Raw genomic sequence first — 10,101 nt, 5'->3', positions numbered from 1 at the left:
TGAGAATTTGCCTGCTAATGCAGGGGACACGGGTTCAAGCCCTGGTCTGGGAAGATCCCACATGCTGCAGAGCAACTAGGCCCGTGAGCCACAACTACTGAGCCTGCGCGTCTGGAGCCTGTGCTCCGCAACAAGAGAGGCCACGATAGTGAGAGGCGCGCGCACCGCGATGAAGAGTGGCCCCCGCTTGCCGCAACTAGAGAAAGCCCTCGCACAGAAACGAAGACCCAACACAGCCAAAAATAAATAAAAAAATTAATTAATTAAAAAAAAATTACTGATACCTGGATCTCACCCTCAAATTTGAAAAAAAAACAAAAAAAAACAAAAAAAAACAAAAAAAAACAAAAAAAAACAAAGTCTAGTGAATTGAAAGCTAAGGCGGGAATAACACCATTTAAGTTATAGAGCTGGGAATCGGGAGAAGTCTGTATTTACCATTATCAGCCTCAGTTTTGATCTAAAAAAACGTGTGCATGTATTAGTCCTTTACCCAAGGCTAGTCCCTCCCAGATACAGAACCATGGATACATCACTGTCCTTCCTTGAGCCTCAGTTTACCTATGTATAAGTAGTTGAGGCATTTAACTCTATACTTAGTAATCTGAATATTTAAATCTTTTCTCCTCTACAGGTGGAGTTCCAAATGCAATTCTCAGACCCTTTTACATGCACTTTACCAGGAAATCCAGTTCATCTCTATAGTAATCAGTAATGATTTTGGCCACAAGTAACAGAAACCCTAAGAGTGACTTAAATATATAAATGTTTATTTTTCTTGCATAATGTGAATTCTTGGGGTAGCCAGCTGCTGGCTCTAGTTCAGTGGCTCAATTATGCATGTACACACACACACACACACACACACACACACACACACACACACACACAGTTCAGAACATGTTAATTCTAAAGGGAAGGCAGGAGGATGGAATGGAGAGCAGCATGTTGGTAAATATAAGTTACTGATTGTATCAGTTTGCTATACCTGCCTTCATAAAGTACCACAAACTAGGTGGCTTAGACAACAGAAATTTATTGTCTCATGGTTCTGGAGGCTAGAAATCCACATCAATGTTAGTACTTATGAGTGCTATGAGAAAAGGATCTATCCAGTCTTCTCTCCTTGGCTTGTAGATGAGTGTCTTCCCTCTATGTGTATCTGACTCTGGATCCAGATTTCCCCTTTTTAAACGGACCCCAGTCATTTTGGATTAGAGCCCACCCTAATGACCTCATCTTAACTCATTATATCTGGAATGATCCTATTTCCAAATAGGGTCACATTCTGAGGAACTGGGGGTTAGGACTTCAAAATATGAATTATAGGAGGATACAATTCAATGCCTAACACTGACTTTAGGTTATAATTCCTGTGTGGGGTGAAGAATTGTGAGTATTCATTATACTATTAAAATAATTGAAAGAGGATTATGCTTGAATTAACTGTTGTCATGAACCAACGACCATGATTAATCCCATTTTGTGGACCTGAGTTCACAGAAAGAAAAAACAAGAAAGAAAACTAACTCAAACAGTGTCAAACTAACTTAGACACTCCATCATCTCATTCATACTGATATGCTCTGGTCTTCAGGCATGACTGGATCCAGAGCTTCAAACTCATTTAGAGTCAGCCCCTTGCCATCTCTGATCTCTGTTCTCTGCCTCAATTCTCAGGCACCATGTGGCCAGCCCCCCACAGTGCTCCTCCACAGGAGACAGTCTCACTCCCCAGGGTTACATTACTCAAAGGACCACTCAGCATTCTCAACACTGCTGATTTACTCCCATTCATTTTCCCAAGGTAAGAGACTGTTCCCTGGAGGGCAGAGAACAGGTAACATGCAGTGCTGCCAGCTCACAGGCACAGAGACGCAGCTCCCACACAGCTTCTCACCCACCCAGTACCAGTGTCTGCCCTCATATTTATTGCAGTTCTGGAGTCTCATTGCCCTTCCTACTTTTGAGCATTTGTCAGAATCACTTGGTCTATCTAGACAGGTTTCCTTCACTTTTGGGTAATGGGGTTAGAGTTTTAATATCTTTTTCTTAGCAGATCTCCCCTGGAATCTCTGGGCAATATGAATATAACCCTGCCCAATCTCTGCAAAGCAGAAGAGATTGGGATAGATGGTCTTTGAAGACACCCATACAAAATAAGAGGTCCTGTTATACATTTTCTCTGGGACTCTGGGTACCTACATGCCTTACCATTTATGAAACAAGGTGGGCCTCTCAGCAATCTTTTTCTGTAATAAGGAAAATCTTTCTTAAAGTGGCAGTCTGTCTCTGGCCATATTTAGAGAAGTGGCTGGTATAATTTCTTTTTTTATTTTCATCTCATCAGGTGCCCTGAAATACAGGTCAAATTAGAAAACTAGAAAAATAATCTCAAAGTTTCTCTCTTGTTTTATAGATTTTTTTCCTATTATCTCTCATGAAGCTATGGACAGTTTGTATCCATTCTGTGATCTTCGTATGAAATATGCTACTCAAACAAATATAATATTCTTAGCATTTTCCTGAGTGTTTAGGCTCATGGGATTTTTAAATTGCTAAAGCCTCTAAGTCAGCATTTAAGATGGTCCCCAATGATCCCTCTGTCCTAGTGTTCACACCCTTGTATCATCCCTTATACTGTATCAGGGTTGGTCTGTGACCAATAACATATTGCAGAAGTGATGGTAGTTCCAAGACTAGGTCATAAAAATACCCTGTGGATTCCACCTTGCTCTCTCTTGGATTACTTGCTGTAAAGGAAGACAGATACTATGACATGAGAACACTCAAGCAGCCCTCTGCAGAGGTCCATGTGGCAAGGAATGGAGGTTCCTGCCAACAACCAAAAAGAAAATGAGACCTCCTGCCAACAGTCATGTGAGTCAGCCCTCATGGAACTGGGACCTCCAGTCCCAGCAATCCTTTGGATGACGTAGCCCTAGCTGTAGAGACTCTGAGCCTGAATTGTCAGCTAAGTTTCTACTACATACCTGACCCACAGAAAATGTGAGATGTTAAATGTTGGATGCTTTAAGCTGCTAAGTTTTAGGGTAATTTGTTATGCAGCAGTGGAAAACTAATACAAATCCTAAAACTGAACAAAAGAGCTGTGCAGAGTAAAACACACATTCTAGAGTTACATTCTAGACTAGACATTGGTAAAGTTAGCTTAGTCTTTGCTCTGGTTCACCTGGAGAATAACTGTCTAACTTCAGCAAAGGTTGTCTTCTGATTGTGATACTCTGTAGTAAAGTATTTGTGCTTTATTTATCTCTCTATTGCTTGCTCCATCACAGTACCTGACCTGACAAAGGGACTTGATGAATTCTGGTTGAATGACTAACTGAAGAAATAATGAATGCTTCTGTTTCCTCACTTAGATAAAGGTGAGGGCTCATTGCTGCTTCATACCCTTCTTCAAGATTCGATCAAATTAAGTTAATGGATATAAGAAAAGAAGGGCTGGAGCATTTTGACCTAGAAGACAAGAATTCTCAGAGATGCTATCGTGTTCAGGAAGACATGGAGTGGTAGATTATCAGCATCATTATGCTTCAATAATGGGAAACTTGTTAAATAAACTTTGGTAAAATGAAATAATGGAATATCATGCAGTATCATATCATGCAGCTGTTTGAAGCAATATTGCAGAACTGCATTTTGTCACTTAGAGAGATGCTTATGATATTTACAACAGAGCCTGACACATTAAGTAAGGTCTTAATATTTGTTGAATAAGTGGGTGAACAGAGATTCAAAAGAGTATATTCTAGTTTTAATATAATATATTAATATATCTATATATGTAATGAGATAGAGAAAACCATATTTGGCATAATATTTCTGATTTGAATACTCTGTGTTTTGGGAATCTGTTGGGGTGGTGGGTAGTGTAAGGGTTGGAGATGAGGTCCCTAATGGTATGCCTGAGTGAAAATTTGTGATCAGTAAGTTGTTATCTACAGAGACTGGTTAAACGGATTTTGTTTGTTTGTTTGTCTGAGCAATGAAATAACGCGCATAAGCAAACTTCAGAAAGAGTTGGACTGCTCTATGAAATTGAGTTGGCTTTGTACGGAAATAGATAAAATATGTTTAAGTTATTTTAATGTTCCCTCCTGTAAGAAATTGTATATAAGGAAAATCCCTGGACCAGGAGTTGAACCCTTGCATTATAGACTATCCACAGTCTAATTAATGGAGCGACTTCATCTTCATCTTCTTATGGAACTAAGGAACTAAGAAGAACTCCCTGGGCCCTCATTTTCTCATTTGTAGAATGAGAGCATATCATTTTAAAGATCCTCAAATATACTGTTCAAAGTGCATATTGATATTGTGGAAAAGACCAAGAGAATGACTGGTGAGCATAAAATACCCTGCATATAATTTTTAAAGCTGGTATTATATTCCACTTCAAATTTTAGAGTATTTGGGGGGTTTCTGGTAGATTATCTCTGTTAAAATCTGTTTTGGCAAAGGTAATAACCTGTCATCTGGAGTCTCCAATTCAAGGTATTCTTCATTTTAGAAGAAGAGTATAAAGTTGCTTATATACTTTTTGAGAAAGGAGAAGAAATCTCTTTTATTTCTATCATCATTCTTAAGTGAGAAAAATATCAGCATTCTTAGGATTGTCATAGCTTCCTGATACTTCCTAGAATAAGAGGGAAGATTACAAAGAAAGAAACTTAGCACTTACCTCGCCCTCTCTTCCAAAGTAGTGCTTCTCACATTAAAAAGAGGTTAAGTCTCAGAAAATATAAGCAAACACTACTTTTTAAAATGCACATACTCCGTTTAATAATTTTTGCATTTTCTAGATGAGTCTACTTCCAAATCCTACAAGGAACCCATCACATTTTTTTATACTGGCGTCTCTGTTTTGACTAATATCTTTACAACTCAAGTTGACTTCCCACCATTTCTTGATCTGAATATTTTTGCTCCTGGTAATTCACAAGAAGTCAAATAGATACACAAAAAGCAAGATTTTAAATGATTAAAGATATTAAAAGAATTCAATGTTGACCTTTAAGGTAATTTTAGAAGTTTCACAAATATTTTTTCTAACAGTATCGTCCTTGAACAAGAGCTTTACTTGTTTTGTTCACTGCTAGAGTGACAACAAATAGAAATGAATGAATGGAAATGAATGAATGATGGACCTAAAGATTATCATACTAAATGAAGTAAGGCAGACAGAGAAAGACAAATATCATGTGATATCACTTATATGTGGAATGTAAAATAATGATACAAATGAACTTATTTACAAAACAGAAACAGACTAACAGACATAGAAAACAAACTTATGGTTTCCAAAGGGGAAAGGGGGTGGGGGAGGGATAAATTAGGAGTTTGGGATTAGCAAATACAAACTACTATACATAAAGTAGATAATCAACAAGGACCTACTGTACAGCACAGGGAACTATATTCAATATCTTGTAATAAACTATAATGGAAAAGAATTTGAAAAATAATATATACACACATACACATTTATATGTGTATATATATATATATATATACATACATATGCGACTGAATCACTTTGCTGTACACCTGAAACTAACACAACATTGTAAATCAACTATACTTCAATAAAAAAAACAACAAAAACAAATCCAAATGAATGAATGAATAAATTAAAAAATGGCAACTTTGATAGAGACAATGCTAATTTAGATTTAGAAAGTAATATATAATAAATATATTGTTTATATATTGCATCATTATATACTATATTTATTATATTTTTGGATTTATTCTAAATATATAATTTTATATATTTATACATTATATTATTTATATATTATTTATGCATACTATATATTGTGTTTATAATATATTAAAAAAGTATGTATTTTATAAAGCTATCCTCTTATGTTTGTTAAAACTCACAGTTTCGATAGCGCACCGTCATACATTACTATATCTCACACTTTCAGCACTCCCTCAGATGGTCTTAGCCTCATCTGTTTCAGGTTCCAGATATCTCTGAGGTGACCAGAGTTTGTGGGTTCCAACAAACTCCACACAGGTGTCACCTGAGAGTCTCTTGACTCCAGCCCCAGGGCTTCTCCACTGATGTCCAGGCATGGACCCTGCAGTCCCGTGCTTGTCACCCAGGCATGCACAGCTGGCACTGTGGAGGACTTACACCTCATGGGGTGAGTTTTGGTCAGTGGGGAGTGGTGGATACCCTTCTCCTTTTCTCCCCTCCAAGATGGATGGTGCCAAGATGAAGTTTATCCGGTCTCTTTGGGGATGACCCAGCGAGACTGACAGTCACACTCGGGTGGGCAGCTCAATAGTGGCTCCTACTGGCCCTCCCTCTGCCCCGCGCCACTCCCCTTGCCCGGCACTCTAGCTTCCTGGGAGTGCCCTTTTTAGTAGCTGTCTTCACAAGCCTTTGCTTGGGCTCTGCTTTCTGGAAAACCCAGGCTAATGCAATTTCTAACATTACATTTAGGAGGCAGGTTCTATATCCAGTTTTTCTTTTCCACTTCCATATGTCCACAGCTCAGACACCCACTCTAGTCTTTCCTTTAAGGAATCAAATGTTCTAGATAAAATAATCAACCTGTGGCAGGGTAATATTCTGAGATGTTGATTTGTGTTCTTCTTCCCCTACTCTCAATCCAACCTGCACATAGAATTTTCTACCAAGAGGAGAAGATTCTTGCAGGACTTTTCCTTTCCTGTCATTTATTTTTTAAAAGTAAAACATGTTGGAGAGATGTTAAATGCTCTTAGAGCAGCTGGAGGAGAGAGGCAGTCTTTGAGGATAATTGGAAGGAGAGAGGTCAAACTTTGCTGAGGTCAGAGGGCAGACTGAGTCAGAGGCAACAGTGGGAGTGACATGGGAGGATCCCAGGACTCATGCCCTCTTTGTGGCCAACCCTAGAGCCAGCTCTACAAGGCCTCTGAGGAGGTAGCCATGTGATGTGCTTCGAAAGGCTAGGACCGGGGCACTGGGGTTCCAGCCCTCGGCAAAAAACTCTGAGACATCACGTACGTGTAGCAGCTGAGACCAAGAGCTTCAGCGGAATGCACGCTGGCACAAGAGGCATCTGGGTGGTACCTAGCGTGGACCCATCTTGATATCTTGGCCTTTGGTGAGTCCTTAAGACCTCAGACTAATCCTGGGGTGAATTCCAATAATGACTGGACTAAATTTCTTGCCATGCTATGTGGGTTTAAGAAAAAAAAGAAATGGCTAATCATCACATGTCCTGTTTCTGTGGACGGGAATTCATACCTGCAAGAAGCTTTTTTTTTTTTTTTCTATAGTTGATTAATTTTTCCATAGACTGGCTGCCCCAGATCTATACAAAGGCCTTGGTCAAACTTTCTCTTCTAGCTTTACCTGAAAAGGCAGGGGTGTTCTGGGAGGTGTTACCCAGCTCATCACCACAGCCTAAAAGAAAGCTCCTTGAGCTGTTGAACTGTTTGCATTCTGATTACAAGGATTAAAGGTCAGCTTCAGAAAGTAATGGTGTAAAAAGGATTAGCCAAAGAGAGTGACAGCCTGGCGATGCAATAAGCATTGTTGGAGTTAATGTTGTGTTACCTCCACTGAATGCTGCAGGTGAGTCTTCGGGGTCTATCCTGTTGAAGGTCGTTCTGGGCAGAAGAACTGGCGTTTGGATGATTTGTTTGTAATGAATTATTTCTCAGAGAATGGCTTTATGCCACTACTTGCTATTATTTTGATGAACAAAAGCCTGAGCTGATGAAGGGCAGCATGCACGGTGTAGTGTGCGCACGTGTGCATGCGTTCTGGCTCATCATAAACAAAAACCAGTTATTTCTCAAGGGACATAGGGTATCCTAAGCGCACTGCTGAAATAGGCTTATATTTCTAAAGGTAGTGGGTCCCATGAAGAAACAATGGAACTAGATTTGTTGGCTCTTTTGGGTCTAGTTGTTTATCAGGGAACCTAAGAAATTACATTGCTATAGCCTGTGTTAAAATTCTAAATGATGAAGACAATTGACAAATCAACTTGGATATCCACCCCTTCCCTTTGGCTGGGGTGACTCTTTTTTGACAAAAATCTTACTACTCTTGGAACTGACGCTCGTATGCAAAAGTCATTGTTGACCATCAACTTTGGAGCTCATGGAGAGTACAGGACAAAGTCATTACAATGACCTATAATATGCCTTCTCCCCCCATTTCTCTTTGACCTCATTTCCCACTAGGGTCTACTTCTCCACTCTTTTCAGGTATATTTGCTTTCCGGTTATTTTCTAACATCTAGGCTTGCTCTCACCCCAGGGTCTTTGCACCTGTTACTCTACCTGCAAAGCCTTTTCTCCAATATCTAAATGGCTTTGCTCAAATGTCACCTTCTTAGTGAGGCCTTCCCTGATTACTCTGTTCACTATTAAAATACTCACCCTCCCCCAAATGTTGGCATTCCCTATTTTCCATCTCTGTTTTACTTTTTTCACAGCATTTATCAACCTCTGCTCCAATTTTTACTTTTCGAATTGTCTCTCTCTAGAACGAAAGCTCAGTGAAGGCAGGGTCTTTTTGTCTGGTTTATGTACTGCTGAATTCTCTATACTTAGAATAATGCCTAGCATGTAGTAGGTGCTCTACAAATACTCACTGAATGGATAGATGAATGTGATGGTGGCAGTACTGTTGCTCACTTCACCTGTAGTTGAGCAGTGGAGGTTGTTATTAGATGGATTTCAGGGCAGAGGGACACTTCCAGAGTTCAGCGAATTGAGGCATGCATGCCTTGTGCTGTGGGTTAAAGGAAAATGTAGCAGACACTGCAGTGCGTTGTTTTCATTCCTCTCTAAGACCACAGCTCTCATTCTTTCTGCTGCTGGGAGGGTTAATGCTGAGGACTCACAACTGAGTCCTTTTTCAGGAATTGCCCTTGTCCAAAGTGAGATGAATCACCCGAGGTGACACTTCCTCCTTGAAGGCAGCTTAGCTTTTGATAACTAGTATATCCAGGGGTACAAAGATCTAGTCCTTGTGCCTTTAGTAGGGAAAACTCTGAAGGACTGTTTCCGCTTCAGAGCTCCTTATTGGATCCACACTATAGTTCAACATCTCCTGTAAAGCCCTACTTCAGCTACTCCTCAATAAACCTCCTGCATGAAAACCTTCATCTCAGAATACGTTTCCAAGGAACCCAACTCAAGACAAGCAATGATGCCCTTATGTTTTTAGTTATTCATTCAAGCAATGTTCATGAAATATTTACTACTTTCTTGGCACTTAGATAGGCTCTGAGGGATACAATGATGAATACGGTAGAACTAGCCCGTGTCTGCATGGCGCTTATTATCTGGGAGGTGAATATCTTGGGAAAAGGCAATTACAGTGCAATGCGATAAAGACATGAATGGGGTGAGCTCAGGATATAGAAGTTACCCATTTCTGCAAATGATTAAGTAGGATTGAAGCAGAAAATATGCTGGCAATGATGAGTGATACGATATGTGGCTAGAGAGATAGGAGGGAGTCTACTAAAAAATGAACTTCTGAGTCATGTTAAAGCATTTGGACATAATCAAAGGACAAGGAGAAATCTCAAAAGCAGTGAGATATTTTAAATGAGACATGATCATATTATTTTTTAGAAATTATCTTGGTGATAGTCATTGTAGAGACAAGATCAGAGAGATCTACTGATAACATAAAATTCCTAAAGGTCCTTGGTTATTCTCACAAGGCTATCAGTCAGATGGTTCTTTCTTTTGCAAACATTCTCAGTTTTCTCTTTTAGTGCATTCTTTTCCTTCAAGTCTGGACTTAAGTCCATTTTGATCTAACTTCATTTTCCTTTAAGATGATATCACTGGAGAAATATGTTTAGAACGTATGAAGAGAAAAGGAACAAGATGATTGCATGTGTATCTTGGGGACAGAAGTAGGAATAAGCAGTAACTATACTGTGTGGTTGGTTTTAGTTAATCTTCCAGAATATCTTGGATCTTAATCCACATTTTATGGACCAATCACTTAATACATTTTACTCTAGTAATTTGGGGGGGGGTGTTCTACCATTCCTATTTAATTCTAGGTTCTTTGATAGCAGGGCTTATGTCTTATAAATCTCT

At 39.3% G+C, this 10,101-nt stretch overlaps 1 long non-coding RNA gene across 1 annotated transcript in view; it reads right to left on the bottom strand.

Annotated features, from left to right (window-relative positions):
- The window catches only part of LOC309664985, a 342,649-nt gene that overhangs the window by 103,085 nt on the left and 229,463 nt on the right, over nucleotides 1-10,101 (bottom strand). The gene's annotated exons all lie outside the window — the stretch shown is intronic.

Source organism: Balaenoptera physalus (genome assembly GCF_965194825.1).
Source record: "Balaenoptera physalus genome assembly, chromosome: 7".
NCBI classification, from domain to species: Eukaryota; Metazoa; Chordata; class Mammalia; order Artiodactyla; family Balaenopteridae; genus Balaenoptera; species Balaenoptera physalus.
The sequence above is the reverse complement of the archived record's forward strand: the minus strand, read 5'-3'. Positions and strand labels throughout refer to the sequence as shown.